Raw genomic sequence first — 19780 nt, forward strand, 5'->3', positions numbered from 1 at the left:
CATTAAATATTATCGAAGCTGTGAAGAAATACGAACTTGTACAGTTAGTGAACGCTTACATTGATATTCAAAAGCCATTCATTACATTTTTGACTGAAATGTAGAACATTATCAAACTTATAATAAAAATATATGGTTTTCCGGAACTGCTTTCCTGTTGAAGTATCGTAGCATATTGCCCATTGACAGCAATAGCGTATGAAGCTGTAGACCATCTCTAAATAATTCATATCTCGCATAAGTTTGTTGTCTCAATTTAACGGTTTTATGTACCTTTTCCATACAAATTAACGCCCAGTTTTATACCCTACGCTCCATCAGTCACTTCGTCATCGGCGCAGCAATACCAGGTGGACTACATTTTATAATCATTAAAGATCTTTATCCAACTACACTGTTTATATAAAGACTGGATAAAATATTGTGTTCTAGGAATTAATAAACACGAACTGTAGTTTATAAGTGTCGTTTATTATTTCTAACGTATTTTAACGAATGTCATTTTGACGAATTGGTGTATCTACTTTAAGTAAGCAGGTAAAGAAAAAAACATGATAATAGCATGTTAGGCCTCATTCGAAATGTAATAAAAGGAAATTTCAATGGTTTGTCGTTTAATATCAAAAAAAATTCACCGCTATTAAGCTGCAAACCATTGAATATCCTCTATATGTTTGCATAAAAAATCTAAAGCAAAAAAAAAACAAAACAAAAAAAAACAGGTACACTGTGAAAATGAGGGTACCTTTAACTTAAGAGTCAAGGACAATGTGCTTAACGGTCATTAATTAAACATAACATAAACAAAATTTACAGTTCAGTTTAGAGTTCATGATGACGTCCTTTAAGTGAAAAAACGGTCTTTAAGTATTGATGTATGGACTTGTGTTTATGATGTTTGGATATCTATGAATGATGTCTAGCAATACTCTTTACTCCATGGAATACATTATGACTGACATTCGTTCCGGTAGCTTGTCAGGGTACTGCCCAATTCTGTACATTACGTTCTTCAATTCGATAGTATTATATGCCAAATAAAAAAGTCCGGAATGCCAGGAAAGGAATTGAATGTTTAATACTTTTTTTCTAAACACTGAAGGGAAATCAAACCTGGATGTTTAAATTAAATAGTACATCATTTCATCATCTTAAAATGTTTTTTTCAACAGAAGTCTATGATAATCACGGTATATATAACGACGATGTAATAATCTGGTTGATGTCAACATCACAAATATAATCAGGATGACTGTTAGAATGTTTTTATCCGACGACTGTACTTGGAGTATTCTTCGCTAATGATGGGAGGTATTGGTTCCAGAACTGGACCCTGTCAAGTGTCACGTGATATTGTGGTGATATATTGCTGTCAAACCGTTGGTAGAGCCCAGCTACCTGGTCGTATCTTGGCCAATGAGGAAGACCAGGACCATTTGGTGAACTGTAAACAAAAACAACAGATATTTGTGTCATAAAAGTATGTTTTCTATAGAAAAAGGGACACTGGATTTTAAATTTGTCACATTTTGCATCATTTATATTACATGTGTTGTGATAGGAGAGACAGAAATATCATTGGGAAATGTTCATATCGTCTCAGCCTTTTTTGTGGTACGAAAATTATTGATTAGATATCAAAACAATGTACAGTGATCGATAGCATATTTACATCAACGGAATTTATTACATAAGAAAAACTGAGACAGTAAAAACAAACAGAACACAACGTCATACGTCATTAAATCATACGACGTAAAAATTGCTAGATGTTTTGATATCAAATGCTGTAAACGTACATATGTCAGTGAGGAAATTGTTTTAGTGATTTTTCGTCCAGTAATTTAGTTGTAATGCGAGCCCAATATTTTTTGGGCGAGGGGTCTGAAGGCCAAAATTTCGGAAAATGAAATGATTATAAGGAATTTAGCAATCTTTCTTCTTTCGGGGATAAGATTTTCGATAAGCGGGGTGGGGGTGTTGTTTGGCATAGGTTTTTTTTAAGGCTATAAAAAAATGTCATCGTCCGAAAAAGGGGGGGGGGGGGGGGGAGGGGGACTGGGGTGTCCTGGATCCGCTAGTGAAAATGACCCCATCACAACATCTACGACTCACATCAGGGGCGTAGGTAGAGGTTCAGACATGTGCAAGCCCAGGCGAGGCGTCCGGGGGCCGCCTAGGCCCCCAGCGGGTCCAGGGCAGTGCCCTGGTGGGGGGTTCAGGGGGGCGAAACCCCCCGACGGAAAATGGTTTTAAGGAATTGATCAGCCCCTGGAAATGATTTTCGGTAATGCTTCATAGTACTAAACTTGTGTTATTAAAATCAAAATAATAGGTCCGTTTTCTACCTGTATGAAAACTTAATAATTATGCGTTGATGTTTGATCCGTTTCTATTCCATTTACAAGTATCAAAATCTCACATTATTATAAGCATTTAGACTAAGATGTCTGTCTCCCCTTTTTTGTAATAGTATGAGCCTATGAGGCGCCGTTTTTATATCTATTCCCTATTTTTACATATGCATAATTTATTTATAGATATCCAAAGGTCGAATTTAAGTAAAATTATTTCAACATATGATATCCAAAAATATTTATTTCTGCATATAAAAAATCGTTTTGTGTGTATGCGAAATTCGAATTATGCATATGTAAAAATCGAATTTTTGAATACATACAGCAAAAATAGGGTTTCACATTTTTCACACATGTAAAATTCGAATCATGCATAGCATAGCCTATGTGAAAATAATGAATAAATATAAAAACGGCGCCTCATATAATTGGGCATAAAAAGATAGAAAAATACAGTGTACGAATCGTTGTCTTCATGAAGCCTACCTTGATGGGAATCCATATTTCTCTATATCGTAGATTGTACATTTCCTCTGGGTTGGGATTTTGGGACCATACTTCTAAATAAGGTGTGAGTGTCATTATAATTTGAGAGGTGTCACTTTTAGATGTCGATTTAACATTTTCGACAATTTCTTCTGTCGGGCTTTGACTTTGCGTGTCTTTCGGTTTAGGTTTGAAGAAGCTATCTAGATATATATCGTTGATTGTGCTTTCTTCATATTTACGCACCAAACAACTAAACACCGGAAACCCCTAGATTTATAATAATAAACGGATACGACTTCAGGTTTCCATTTCCGGACTTCGAAAAACAGAATGGCTATCTGCGTATTTCATTATCATTAATTTTAATTAATCTACGTTTAGATTTGTTGTAGATCTAGCTAGCTTATCTATCATATTCTGATATTTTCCCTGTTATTATGTAAAAAATTCCCACAAACGCTACAGTTTTTTGGTTGAAAACACATATTACATACACAAACAACTACATGTAATAACCGATAATAAAATTACACAGCTTGCCCGGGTAGAAAAAATGCAGGTTAACACGATTTGAAATTGTAGCGCAAGTTTTTCCATACTGAGGAATAGGATGCAAGAAGTCTCCCAAATAATGACACCGGTCACAATATTTACTTTACATTTCTTAGGAATTTAAGCGTAATGTTCTTTTCAAAATACTTCAGAAGATAGCCACCTGTCCGTCTTTGGGAATTCTGTTAAGGGATTTTTGTTATGGTAACTTGTTTTTAGATGGAATTGCAAAATAAAGTACTTTGAAGAAATTACGTGAAAGTATTGTATTATTTCAAGATAAACTTGATTTCGTGGAATGCACACATGTAAATGGTGACCTATCTAGCTGTGACGTCACAAGTGTGTAGTACCCACACTATATATTATATCAACAAGAGAGACGAAGCATGAAATCAAATATCAATGTGTGAAACTGCGCGATATCACTATATTTTAACATATCACACAAGTGTAGAGTAGATTTGTGCAGTATTGATACATGTAAGTGTAGCGTAGCGTATAGTGCAGAATTGATAAGTGTAGCGTAGCGTAAAGTGCGATATTGATAAGTGTAGCGTATAGCGTATAGTATAATATTGATAAGTGTAGCGTAGCGTATAGTGCAGTATTGATAAGTGTAGCGTAGCGTATAGTATAATATTGATAAGTGTAGCGTAGCGTATAGTGCAGTATTGATAAGTGTAGCGTAGCGTACAGTGCAGTATTGATAAGTGTAGCGTAGCGTACAGTACCGTATTGATTAGTGTAGCGTAGCGTATAGTACAGTATTGATAAATGTAGCGTAGCGTATAGTACAGTATTGATTAGTGTAGCGTAGCGTATAGTACAGTATTGATTAGTGTAGCGTAGCGTATAGTACAGTATTGATTAGTGTAGCGTAGCGTATAGTACAGTATTGATAAGTGTAGCGTAGCGTACAGTACCGTATTGATAAGTGTAGCGTAGCGTATAGTACAATATTGATAAGTGTAGCGTACCGTATAGTACAGTATTGATTAGTGTAGCGTAGCGTATAGTACAGTATTGATAAGTGTAGCGTAGCGTATAGTGCAGTATTGATTAGTGTAGCGTAGCGTATAGTACAGATTTATCAAGAGCAAAGTTGATTTTATCACAAATGAACGTCTGATAACAATCTACCATCCTAGGTAGTAGGTATTCCAGAGTCGTACTTTTACAATCGCTACCGGAAAACTGGAAGTAACATGACCCATGAGTCAGACTGATGTGGTAATTAGTATACACGTACAAATGTAGGTGAGTACAGGTATTCGTTTTAACTTGGTTCTCCTAAGATTTTTTTCAGACATTTTATTATGTAAATATATTTATTAAAGGGTGCTTATGCTTCTGTCTATCTCAAAATGTATTTTTTGTTTGTCTATAGCTGAAAGTCGTATGATCAATAATGATATCTGAAATATTTATCTGAAATTTCACAACACAGAACAATATCTACAGTAAACGTGGCTATTTTGAGAGGGGTTAGTTTTGTAACGTGTCAGGGGTCCGTACCCAAGTTACTTCTTGGGATCCCTTTTATGTGCTCTTACCGGGTGCTCAAAAAGTGCCGATATATACAAAAATATATTCTGAGCATGCCTTGCTCAAGAATGGTAGCAATAATAAAATATATACACACACCCTTACTGAGCAGAACTGACTAACAATAATTACAGATATTAACTATATGTAGAGCAAAGGGCAAAACGTCTCTACCTATATCTGCTCACTACTTAAACAACACTTAATATCAACTATTAACACAAGATAAATTATAAGAGAGAGCATGTAATGTTACGGCTATGTTAGACCCCAGTACTCGATCCCCGAGTACTCCCATCATACTACTACGCCGGTACGCCTGTCCGCTCAAAGGGACATAACTCCTATAACACCGACCAGCACGCACACACACACAACAGCTACAATGCACCGCTGCTCACAGTCACGGCCAGCCTCAGGTACCAGTGCTCAGAACACTCCAGAGCACGCGTTACAGCGTCTGCTCACTACAGCAGGGCCCGTATATTATTTACTATACGACCGCTCTAACCTACGGGATGCATGTGAAGAGAGCAAGACTGAGGGAAAGCACTATTTCAGCTACGTCTACAGTCTGCTCACTCACTTCAACTCGTAGTTTATTACCGTACCTTTTTAGTGATGCTGCCTGGTCAGTCATCGAAGTCTGGTCTAACTGACAAGCTAGCAGACGGCTTTATATACCCTCTCAAACCCGAAGGTAGCGCCATCTATGTTCCCGCCGGAACTTTCCTATACTATATCTGCTTATTATTGCATCAGGACCTGTCAGCATACATCCGCGTCTGTACAGGTCTCTGTCTGTACAGGAAGTCCCCAACTGTACTGCGGCGCGTTCGTTGCTGTTGTAATGCTTGTAAAGATACTGTAGGGTTCAAACTGTCTATCATCAAGAACACTTTGAATATCAAGATTTCGATAAAGAAATGGTTATGGAAGTTTCAAAATAACCATTGACAATATCTAATCATGATTGACTTGTGTAATCAAGCACTATAATTGTACAAATAATGAATGATAACATACCTGTTATGATATCGATCGTTGTATAATGTCCACTACGAAAAACATAACCGGTACGGTCAGGGATGTAAATAAAAGTTATAATATGAATGAAGGCAAAGCCTTAGAAGAGCGCAGCTACAATGAAACACAGGGACATGCGAATAACAGTCTAAGAACTTGTACTACATTTAAAGATTTTTAGATTATTTTTTTTGTCATTATTTTTTAATTATGCTACATTGCGTCTGCAAAATATGCTACAAAGTATGCCAATAATAGGTCCTAATACATCCCCCATTCCAAAACAAAAAACAAAAAAAACCCACAAAAGACAACAACAACATGTAAACACCTTGTAAAATTAACAATGCATTACACCTATACGAATATCGGCTGAAATTCTTATTGTTTGTCCTGATGTGACTAACATTGTCTTCACTTTGCATTGCCGGATTCCAGATTATCGCACATATCATATCCGTGATGACATGTGCACTGCATATAATGACATCATTATTCTACTGCCACATTGCATATGCTACTAACAACGTAAAAGTGCCGACGATATAAGATTGTCATGATATATATAACAGGAAAGCGAATATAGTGCGCCTCCACAGGGGATCGAACCCGTGACCCTTACTTACTGGCCTGCCGCTCTACCGACTAAGCTAAAGGAAAAATCCCCCATCACCGACACTAGGAGCAAGGCGGCCGTATCACTATGTACACTATTTACAATTAAAATCTGCCCCACTATTCTCACTTTTCAAACGTGTTCGTCTCGAACACACATTAACCCAGGTTTTATCCCCAACGAAACCTCTCATTTTCTAAAACTTGATATCGGAGTGGTCAACGGCACCAAATATAAGAGAAAAGCAAGTAGTCTCCACCAGGATCGAATACGCGACCCCCGGTTTACTAGTCAGCCGCATTGCAGACGAGCAAAAGGGCTAGAAGGCAACCGTATCGCTATATAAACTATTTGCGATTAAACTTGCGACGTATATTATATTTTGTTTTATGCATGTTTTGGGTTTTGGTTCTGTTTTTGTTTTGTTTTTGAAGCACGGACATATATTAATATGTATATCTAAATCACCCACTTAGACTATTATTTGAAATATATTATAAACATCGAGGTTTTTAATTTGAAGTGAATGCGTATTGAACAAGTTGTGAAAAACAGGTTTCGTTTTCCACACTTAGAAATATATTACAAAGTCTGTTTTCTCCTGTAAATGTTGGTATACGTAACGTCCTCACTGTATGCTTAGACAATGAGAATTATAACGTGGAAGTTTGTAATAGAACATCATATAGATTTTGGAAAGATACACGTCTCTGGTAGACTAATACAAACAAAATGAAATCTCCTCATTCACATGTTTTGATACACCTTGTACAATGATAACTTGTGCTATATATTATTTCATTATGCCTTGTTAATCACAATATCTAGTAATTATGGCCAGGGTGTAAAGAGGTCGGCACAGTAAGATTTTTTTTTTATTATGAAGTTTTCTTAATAAAACACAAGTTTTGATAAAATTCTATAATAAAAAATGCAAAAACTACTGCAGTTAATGCAATCTATACCCACTTAGAAAATACAGAAGATATTGCATTGTTTCCCTTAAATTATCACATATTTCAAAGACATCTGGAAGACGAAAAACTCTTAAAATATATGGGCTTAGAAAGGGCGGGAATCATTGGCGAAATCTTTGACGTTGAATTCTTATGACGTCACGCTTGACGACAACAGCACCATTCTGAATGGGATGTTCAACTTAGTAATATTTCAGGGTTTTCGGTTGTAACCTTGAAATTTGTGCTTACAATGCTGTTATATAATGATAATACAATTAAAAACTGTTCTATATAATGCACATGTGCAGCAAAATAACCTCTTAGTCCACTCTCGCATCCAATTTGATCAGCACCGAAACTGGGAGGGTTCAGATTTAGGTACATTTGTAACTAACAAAATATCTCAAGCCAATCAAATTCGCAAAATACATTTACCTCGTCAGTCAAAAGAAAATAGAAATGGTAACTTTTGAATGAATCAGGCCTTTGACATGGGTTGTGTGGATATTTCAAGAATTAAGTAATTTGAACTAACTTTCAGTTATTTGTTTCGACGAGAGAGAAACCAGTCAGATCTCGTCGTGTAGGGAACGATATTTCAAACATGGGCGCCTCTACTGGAGGCGCGCGACTTTTCCCGCGGGACACGATTTCAATGTTGAAGGGGTATAGATTTGATTGGAAATATAGCTTATACACATGTTGTCTTAAAGAGAGCTTCGCTCTCGCGCCCTTCGGGCGCGATGAGCTGCGCTCTTATTATATCAACAATACAAGTACTGATGTTGACCTTTACAGTCAGGGATGTAAATTAAAGTTGTAGTATATCATAAATACAGGTACTAAGATTGACCGGTACGGTCGGGGATGTAAATTAAAGCTGTAAGATATATCTTTAATACACGTACATGTACTAATGTTGACCGGTACGGTCAGGGATGTAAATTTAAGCTGTATGATATTATTATAACAGGTACTTATGTTGACAAGTATGGTCAGGGATGTCAATCAAAGTTATAGTATTTCATAAATACAGGTACTAATGTTGACCGGTACAGTCAGGGATGTAAATCAAAGTTGTAGTATATCATAAATACAGGTACTAATATTGACCACAGGCGCTTGCATAGAATATGTGATTTTCATTTTTTTTTTATTTGACAGTAGTATGTGTAATCTGTTAAGTACAAGGCCGGAAACTCCGCCACGAGCGAAACGGCAGACCACTACACTTCAATCGACTAAAAAACACTTTTATTCAAACTGACACGGCGCACGTCCGCGGGTACTCCCCCTGAAAAAAAATAGCAGATAGCAGGAGTAAATGCAAAATCCTGCATTCTAGTGTATTTCACGATAGATTCATACCTGGTGTGTTTTATAAAAACAAGTATATGAGAGATGTTTTAAAATGATTTTATATTATTATTTCGCTGATTGATACGGGAATTTGTTTTTTAAGATACCCTTACTTTGACAATTTTAGGGGGGGGGGGGGGGGGGGGGGGGGGGGGGGGGGGGGGGGGGGGGGAGGGGGAGGATTTAAATCCGCCAGTGACAATGTCAAAGAGTTTAACACATTGTAAAATGTATTCTTTGTAATACTCATTATCCATTTATTCCACTTTACATCGCTCGCATATATAAAATTTAAGTTATTGATGAATTACCTGATTAATTGACTGTGTAAGCATCAAACGCTACTCTAATAATAATCAAGCTGGCTGAAGTGCTTACAGAATTATGAAACTGAATTAAAATGAGAAAGAAAAGAGATTACTTGAGGGGAAAGTAGTGGTTATTTTGTGTCAACGCCAGACTTTTATAGTATTTTAGGGCTAACGCCAGAATACCCAGAACAACCTCTTATTCTTATCGGTATTGTGTGCGGTATATACATTTTCAACTAGTCATGTAGGGGTCCATTTTTTAAAAATTGAAGATTGGCATAGCCCTAAATAGATGACAAGTAAAATAAAAAATCAAAATATCAAACAACCATCAGCTATATATTACCCCCTCCAAATTTTAACTTCGAAAAATTCCAACTGATACTGCGTGTTCATGGTATACGTATAATGCCCCGGCCCTGTCTTGAACAAGTTATTGAGCACCGTTATATGCAATCTTTTTTATTGAAAACGAAGTTCAACAACTACCGAAATGATACAGTTGAAAAAAAGGAAAGGACGATCTCATCACTGCATGGCATTAAAACATGCTATCTTATTAGCCCGTAATATCCCAAACGACGTCCTGTGCATGCACCGGTAAAATAAAGAATGCCGAGATGACCCCAAAAAGTGCACCTGGTGACAGTCGATTATACAATCACATGACCTTTCAACTTCGTATGTAAATGAAGAATCTGGACAGGCTCAGGGAGCCGTTTGAGAAATGGCGTTCTGAGCGAGGAATTCGGCGATGTTTTCACAGATTATTGTGTTTTGGATGTAACAATTCGTATTGAGTGGCACAGTAGGTTAAAGATGAATGTTTCCTGATGACGGTCGCTTATAGTGTGCGCCGTGTCAGTTTGAATAAAAGTGTTTTTTAGTCGATTGAAGTGTAGTGGTCTGCCGTTTCGCTCGTGGCGGAGTTTCCGGCCTTCTGTATTACACAGTACACATACCACTGGTATCATTCCCCCCCCCCCCCCCCCCCCCCCCCCCCCCCCCCCCCCCCCCATTTTTTCTAATTTTCTATGCAAGCGCCTGTGATATTGACCGGTACAGTCAGGGATGTAAATTAAAGTTATATATTATCATTAATACAGGTACTAGTGTTGACCGGTACAGTCAGGGATGAAAATAAAAGCTGTAATATATCTTTAATACCGGTACTGATGTTGACCGGTACGGTCAGGGATGTAAATTAAAGTTGTATATTATCATTAATAAAGGTACTTATGTTGACCGGTACAGTCAGGGATGTATATTAAAGTTGTATATTATCATAAATACAGGTACTAAAGTTGACCGGTACGGTCAGGGATGTAAATTAAAGCTGTAATATATCTTTAATACATGTACTAATGCTGACCGGTACGGTCAGGGATGTTAATCAAAGTTGTATTATATCATGAATACAGGTACTAATGCTGACCGATACAGTCAGGGATGTAAATTAAAGTTGTAGTATATCATAAAAACAGGTACTAATATTGACCGGTACAGTCAGGGATGTAAATTAAAGTTGTAGTATATCATAAAAACAGGTACTAATATTGACCGGTACAGTCAGGGATGTAAATTCAAGCTGTAATATATCTTTAATACAGGTACTTATGTTGACCGGTACAGTCAGGGATGTTAATTTAAGCTGTATCATATCATTAATACAGGTACTTACGTTGACATGTACGGTCAGGGATGTAAATTAAAGCTGTAATATATCAGAAATACAGGTACTTATGGTGACCGGTACAGTCAGGGATGTAAATTAAAGCTTTATTATATCATTAATACATGTAATGATGTTGACCGGTACGGTCAGGGATGTAAATTAAAGTTGTATTATATCTTTAAAACAGGTACTTATGTTGACCGGTACAGTCAGGGATGTAAATTAAAGTTGTAGTATATCATAAATACAGGTACTAATATTGACCTGTACGGTCAGGGATGTAAATTAAAGTTGTATATTATCATTAATGCAGGTACTAATGCTGACCGACACAGTCAGGGATGCAAATTAAAGTTGTATTATATCATTAATACAGGTACTGATGTTGACCGGTACAGTCAGGGATGTAAATTAAAGTTGTATATTATCATTAATACAGGTACTGATGTTGACCGGTACAGTCAGGGATGTAAATTAAAGTTTTATATTATCATTGATACAGGTACTGATGTTGACAGGTACAGTCAGGGATGTAGATTAAAGTTGTATTTTATCATTAATACAGGTACTGATGTTGACCGGTACAGTCAGGGATGTAGATTAAAGTTGTATTTTATCATGAATACAGGTACTTATGTTGACATGTACGGTCAGGGATGTAAATTAAAGCTGTAATATATCTTTAATACAGGTACTAATATTGACCGGTACAGTCAGGGATGTAAATTCAAGCTGTAATATATCTTTAATACAGGTACTTATGTTGACCGGTACAGTCAAGGATGTTAATTTAAGCTGTATCATATCATTAATACAGGTACTGATGTTGACCGGTACGGTCAGGGATGCAAATTAAAGTTGTAGTATATCATAAATACAGGTACTGATGTTGACCGGTACAGTCAGGGATGTAAATCAAAGTTGTATCACATCATGAATACAGGTACTCATGTTGACCGGTACGGTCACGGATGTAAATTAAAGTTGTATTATATCATTAATACAGGTACTAATGTTGACCGGTACGGTCAGGGATGTAAATTCAAAGTTGTATTATATCATAATACAGGTACTAATGCTGACCGGTACAGTCAGGGATGTAAATTAAAGTTGTATTATATCATTAATACAGGTACTGATGTTGACCGGTACGGTCAGGGATGCAAATTAAAGTTGTAGTATATCATAAATACAGGTACTGATGTTGACCGGTACAGTCAGGGATGTAAATCAAAGTTGTATCACATCATGAATACAGGTACTCATGTTGACCGGTACAGTCAGGGATGTAAATTAAAGTTGTAGTATATCATCAATACAGGTACTAATGGTGACCGGTACGGTCGGGGATGTAAATTAAAGCTTTATTATATCATGAATACAGGTACTAATGGTGACCGGTACAGTCAGGGATGTAAATTAAAGTTGTATTATATCATTAATACATGTACTAATGTTGACCGGTACGGTCAGGGATGTAAATCAAAGTTGTATTATATCATGAATACAGGTACTAATGCTGACCGGTACAGTCAGGGATGTAAATTAAAGTTGTATTATATCATTAAAACAGGTACTGATGTTGACCGGTACGGTCAGGGATGCAAATTAAAGTTGTAGTATATCATAATACAGGTACTAATGCTGACCGGTACAGTCAGGGATGTAAATCAAAGTTGTATCACATCATGAATACAGGTACTCATGTTGACCGGTACAGTCAGGGATGTAAATTAAAGTTGTAGTATATCATAAATACATGTACTAATGTTGACCGGTACGGTCAGGGATGTAAATTCAAGCTTGTATTATATCATGAATACAGGTACTAATGGTGACCGGTACAGTCAGGGATGTAAATTAAAGTTGTATATTATCATTAATACAGGTACTGATGTTGACCGGTACAGTCAGGGATGTAAATTAAAGTTTTATATTATCATTGATACAGGTACTGATGTTGACAGGTACAGTCAGGGATGTAGATTAAAGTTGTATTTTATCATTAATACAGGTACTGATGTTGACCGGTACAGTCAGGGATGTAGATTAAAGTTGTATTTTATCATGAATACAGGTACTTATGTTGACATGTACGGTCAGGGATGTAAATTAAAGCTGTAATATATCTTTAATACAGGTACTAATATTGACCGGTACAGTCAGGGATGTAAATTCAAGCTGTAATATATCTTTAATACAGGTACTTATGTTGACCGGTACAGTCAAGGATGTTAATTTAAGCTGTATCATATCATTAATACAGGTACTGATGTTGACCGGTACGGTCAGGGATGCAAATTAAAGTTGTAGTATATCATAAATACAGGTACTGATGTTGACCGGTACAGTCAGGGATGTAAATCAAAGTTGTATCACATCATGAATACAGGTACTCATGTTGACCGGTACGGTCAGGGATGTAAATTAAAGTTGTATTATATCATTAATACAGGTACTAATGTTGACGGGTACGGTCAGGGATGTAAATCAAAGTTGTATTATATCATAAATACAGGTACTAATGCTGACCGGTACAGTCAGGGATGTAAATTAAAGTTGTATTATATCATTAATACAGGTACTGATGTTGACCGGTACGGTCAGGGATGCAAATTAAAGTTGTAGTATATCATAATACAGGTACTGATGTTGACCGGTACAGTCAGGGATGTAAATCAAAGTTGTATCACATCATGAATACAGGTACTCATGTTGACCGGTACAGTCAGGGATGTAAATTAAAGTTGTAGTATATCATCAATACAGGTACTAATGGTGACCGGTACAGTCAGGGATGTAAATTAAAGCTGTATTATATCATTAATACAGGTACTATGGTGACCGGTACCGGTCAGGGATGTAAATTAAAGTTGTATTATATCATTAATACAGGTACTAATGTTGACCGGTACGGTCAGGGATGTAAATCAAAGTTGTATTATATCATGAATACAGGTACTAATGCTGACCGGTACAGTCAGGGATGTAAATTAAAGTTGTATTATATCATTAATACAGGTACTGATGTTGACCGGTACGGTCAGGGATGCAAATTAAAGTTGTATTATATCATGAATACAGGTACTAATGCTGACCGGTACAGTCAGGGATGTAAATCAAAGTTGTATCACATCATGAATACAGGTACTCATGTTGACCGGTACAGTCAGGGATGTATATTAAAGTTGTATTATATCATTAATACATGTACTAATGTTGACCGGTACGGTCAGGGATGTAAATCAAAGTTGTATTATATCATGAATACAGGTACTAATGGTGACCGGTACAGTCAGGGATGTAAATTAAAGCTTTATTATATCAGAAATACAGGTACTTATGGTGACCGGTACAGTCAGGGATGTAAATTAAAGCTTTATTATATCATTAATACATGTAATGATGTTGACCGGTACGGTCAGGGATGTAAATTAAAGCTGTCATATATCTTTAATACAGGTACTGATGTTGACCGGTACAGTCAGGGATGTAAATTAAAGTTGTATATTATAATTAATACAGGTACTAATGTTGACCGGTACAGTCAGGGATGTAAATTAAAGCTGTAATATATCTTTAAAACAGCTACTGATGTTGACGGGTACAGTCAGGAATGTAAATTAAAGTTGTATATTATCATTAATACAGGTACTAATGTTGACCGGTACAGTCAGGGATGTAGATTAAAGCTGTAATATATCTTTAACACAGGTACTAATGTTGACCGGTACAGTCAGGGATGTAGATTAAAGCTGTAATATATCTTTAACACAGGTACTAATGTTGACCGGTACGGCCAGGGATGTAAATCAATATTTGCATCTGTCTTGTTTCTGTTGTCAGTTTCCCGTGGTGCAAGTTTCACAAAGTATCTAAAAGTTTGATTACCTCAATCTGTTGCCATTCGCTAGCCGTTCGCCTTTTAATGTACCATATTGTAGAATTGCGGGGAAATCTCAGCACTATATGGAAAACCTGTACACCTATCGGCTGCGATTTGTAGTTATATCGGAGAAAATAAGTTTCATCTTTAAACGGGTACATGGAGTGGATATCAGTGTCGAAAGTTTGAATTGGTATACGTAGTCATACATAATATTTTACATAAAGTGGTTAAAGATAGAAAAATTACATCACTGTATACGCAAGTAAAAATGGCAGTATCTTACATACATACTATTAATATTCAATGGTTTTCTGTTAATCCTATGATTGATAATACAAACATACTAACTACAGAACGTGTTTATTTCAGTTGCTGACAAAAGTCTGTGGGAAAGCATGAATCAATACGTATTCGATTCCTTAAGAACTCTGCAGTCAAAATTGTCCAGATGTAATGACTGCTGTAGCGGAGATTATTTATCCATCCACTGCCCTCTATGTCCAGTTTCAAAATATAAACCCAGAGCAGCATCAAAATTACGTGCACATTTGGAAGTGCATTGAAAAACACGCATAGAAGGTAGAAATGGTAAGTAGCGAACAAAGTCAATTCCTTAAGTAAAGAGTTATAATGATATAAGCAGGGTCCGTTTTTAGATAATTGGTCACTACTTACTAATGGGGTAATGCTCTTTTCCGCGTCAGCGTCTACACACCTTAAAGTTATGCAGGTAAGTATTTAAAAAGATATTGTGTCCACAAGTATGCATCCTAGACCCCTCTAATTTGGCATATACAACCATTAGATATTTAAGATTGATGTCACGTCAATTTACTGTTGATTTATTGGGTAATTTTTGGACGTAACATTCGTCCTGTTAATTGTGAAAGACTTTTAAGTTTACGAATATGTATCCCATATTAGTTAATAAATAATTGTGTAACAAATACAGTTGACAATTTGATCTTAATACGTATGTATTGATGATCAATCTCAAACGACAATGCCGAAAAACCCTGTAATGATATAACTTTTAAGATTCGCCGATTTTAGTGTCAGGACCCGAACGAAGTGAAGGTTGAAGTAGTTGGTTTCCCATCAAAATCTTTTGCGTGTCCATATTGGGTTCTCTGTAATATTTGATATATTACAATTTGTGTTAGCGATTATTACCAGCTAACATCATACAATGGTAAATTACTACGTGAAGTGGCCAATTCAAAAAGGTGTCGTATTGTTTCTCCTTTAAAAGTGCAAGCAAAATAATGGTAATATCTGTTTCACTCGTATGACTCTTGCTTCGCACTCGAGAAAAAATGTACTTTGTTTCTGTATTAGTAATACTGATATACTGATAAAGCATATAGATCTCTTTGTGTATGAGGGAAACATTTCCTCTGGACCAAATCATTTCTTTTTCATGCTTTATAGCTAACGTCCATAATGCACCAACTACATGTGCAAGTAAAGCTAGTATTTTCTCAAAGTAGAATGTGATATTCAAAATCCCCCGCCGAATATCCAGATGACACTTTATGAAATATTTTTGCATGCCAATTAAAATCATTTGTTATGCGAAGTATAAGAATGTGAAAAATAACTTCAATGGCAATAACACACAAATCACAAAGAATGCAGCTATCAAACTGTAATCACATCTTCACATAGTGGTGTACCACACTTCAAAACGTAGATCTAATCCTCAGGGCACAGTAAATTTGTTCCCGAATCCCTTGACCATTACTGTCTATCATAGATTACTGTTCACAATTCTATTCCCGAAGCAAATGTATACAAACGCGGGATCAGTTTGTGGAAACAGCTGGTCGACTCAAGGCGATAATACTCATTTATCAAACAATTAATTATAGTCATTGACACTATGGCTGTCCTGCCGTCAAGATAACACTCTTTAGTTAAAACAAGTTTTATTTCCAGATAAATGCAAAAGGACTGGACACAAGTTACCCTAGAAAGTTATCTCTGCATTCATGTATAGATGTATATATAAAATTGTAAAGTTGCTGAAAAGATTATCTGCATATTTATCGCATCATCGAATGTGCGTGTGTGTGTGTCTTTTCTGGTCGTTAGTAAATATTAGTTGTTCGATATGTTAAGTGCTAAGAGTAAACTAATGACCCGAAATTCGAGTGGAAATTTAATTAAGTTATCTTTCAATTCTAAACTGTCTTATTAGCCAGTGCAGGGAGATTGTTTTACCTGTCAGGACACCTGGCTTGCTAACCTTTAGTATATGTCCGATAAGGTTAAGTCATCACCTCTCCGGATTAAGGGGGGCACAACTTATTTCAAGCCTATTTGCGTGTGTCATTTTTCATGTGAAGGTATGATGAAAGTATCGTGCATGTTACTAATCAGTTTCATCGTAAACATCTTAGCTAGGCGCACGTCAACGCTTACCTCCAAGTCTAACACAAAACAGTCTCAGAAGATTGAGTTTATTGTACCCCGGGGGTATACTGGAATCAGCCTGTCGGTCTGTCTGTCGTCCCATAATCGTGTCCGGACAACTCATCCTAAACCGATGGGCCGATTCCAATGAAACCTCACACGCATATAAAGGATCGAATGTAGATTTGCATGCAGCTGTTAAAATTACAAAATTTCGGTTGGCAAGGTGGCCGGTCATTTTCAACAGGTTTTCCTTGTCCGGACAGCTTCTTAACTGGTGATCCGATTCCAATGAAACTTCACACAAATATAAAGGGTCGTGTGTAGAATTATGGTTACTATGGTAATAGGTCATTATAAAGAGCTATACCCCTCAGTCGTTTGGCCGATTTCATATTTATCCAAAATGAAATATGAATTTGTAAGTATTCAAAATACTACAAAACTGTACTTTGCAAATAGCATGGAGGGGGAGCGGGGTATATAAGTCAGCCATCGGCTTACAGTTATAAAAGGTCATAATTTTTTTTAAAGATGTTTTATCTCCCAATACAGGTAAATATGAATGATTAGAAAACAAGAAGAGACTGTTTCATGTTTTTATGCAACACTTTAAATATCTTGAACACCTGTACTTAACGCTAAACTTTATCTTTATATCTTTTAAATTTAAGATGCGAATAGATAATTGATTGCATTCAGATGAAATTCCGTTGCGCAGAGTCTCCACATTTTACCCGAAATTCTGTAATACAAATGTATATGCGATTATTTTTTGACGCTGATATTTCTTTATTCAGTTATTCCATTTGCTGCTATGGATAACATATATTTCTTTACCGTACGGCACTGAGATACATTTGATGCATTTTTGTGACCAGTAGTGAATACGTTGTCAGCGGTGTTACATTTGAATTATCATACTTGTTGTAATACTATTGATATATTAGTTTGTTTCTTGAAATTGATCTATTAATGTTAAAAGATTATTTGAATACAAACTTCAAATATATGTCCGTGATAGAACATATTGGATGTTTCGTGTTCATAATATCGTAAGTGAAAACAACGAAATCATTAAAAAATGTTTTATGCACATTTAATATACGCACTATAATCCCATAGATCGTCGCCCGATTCTCAGCGATCCTCGTTGTTTCTCAAACTTTTCTTTATAGAGACCAACCAACCAATTGTTTTCCCATAGACTTTAGTGTTAACGTTTTGGAGTATTTCATTCAAATTCTTGAATTCAATATGGCAATATGGTTTATTACAAATGTTTAGGGTCTGATATAACACCTAATCAAAAAAAAAAGTTGGGTCCTTCAGCTCAAATTTTCTCCAGGGTAGCCATTTTGAAAATAGGTGAATTTCGCAGTAAAAATTCTCAAAAATCTTAAATGTTTACCTGTTTACTATTATTACGTGAACTTTTGGGAAAAAAACCAATCGGACTTAAGAAATTTATATCAACATTTCTTATTGATAGTTACCTATCAGGCTACATATCTATTTTCTCACTTCATAACATACTGGCCAATCAGTGGCTGCCAGACATTTTATCCTTGGCTCAACGTTCTATACACAGGGGCTGTTTCAAAAATATTTTTTTTCAATTGGTTGGTTGTTCCTTAGTACATGTATTAAAGATATATTACAGCTTGAATTTACATCCCTGACTGTACCGGTCAATATTAGTACCTGTATTTATGATATACTACAACTTTAATTTACATCCCTGACTGTACCGGTCAATATTAGTACCTGTATTAATGATAAAATACAACTTTAATTTACATCCCTGACTGTACCGGTCAGCATTAGTACATGTATTAAAGATATATTACAGCTTGAATTTACATCCCTGACTGTACCGGTCAATATTAGTACCTGTATTTATGATATAATACAACTTTAATTTACATCCCTGACTGTACCGGTCAGCATTAGTACATGTATTAAAGATATATTACAGCTTGTATTTACATCCCTGACTGTATCGGTGAACATTGGTACCTGTATTTATGATAATATACAGCTTTAATTTACATCCCTGCTGTACCGGTCAACACCAGTACCTGCATTTAAGATATAATACAACTTTAATTTACATCCCTGACTGTATCGGTCAGCATTAGTACCTGTATCAAAGATATATTACAGCTTGAATTTACATCCCTGACTGTACCGGTCAATATTAGTACCTGTATTAATGATAAAATACAACTTTAATTTACATCCCTGACTGTACCGGTCAGCATTAGTACATGTATTAAAGATATATTACAGCTTGAATTTACATCCCTGACTGTACCGGTCAATATTAGTACCTGTATTAATGATAAAATACAACTTTAATTTACATCCCTGACTGTACCGGTCAATATTAGTACCTGTATTAATGATAAAATACAACTTTAATTTACATCCCTGACTGTACCGGTCAGCATTAGTACATGTATTAAAGATATATTACAGCTTGTATTTACATCCCTGACTGTATCGGTGAACATTGGAACCTGTATTTATGATAATATACAGCTTTAATTTACATCCCTGACTGTACCGGTCAACACCAGTA

The 19780-nt window shown here is 36.0% G+C and overlaps 1 long non-coding RNA gene across 1 annotated transcript in view; it reads right to left on the reverse strand.

The window, feature by feature from the left end:
• Positions 1-1061: 1061 nt before the first annotated feature.
• LOC117336909 overlaps positions 1062-19780 on the reverse strand; it is a 28004-nt gene continuing 9285 nt past the window's right edge. The window contains exon 2 of the long non-coding RNA XR_004534699.1: positions 1062-1444. This is a non-coding gene — a long non-coding RNA (uncharacterized LOC117336909). The remainder of the gene's footprint in view (positions 1445-19780) is intronic.

Source organism: Pecten maximus, chromosome 1 (genome assembly GCF_902652985.1).
Source record: "Pecten maximus chromosome 1, xPecMax1.1, whole genome shotgun sequence".
In the NCBI taxonomy this organism is placed as follows: Eukaryota; Metazoa; Mollusca; class Bivalvia; order Pectinida; family Pectinidae; genus Pecten; species Pecten maximus.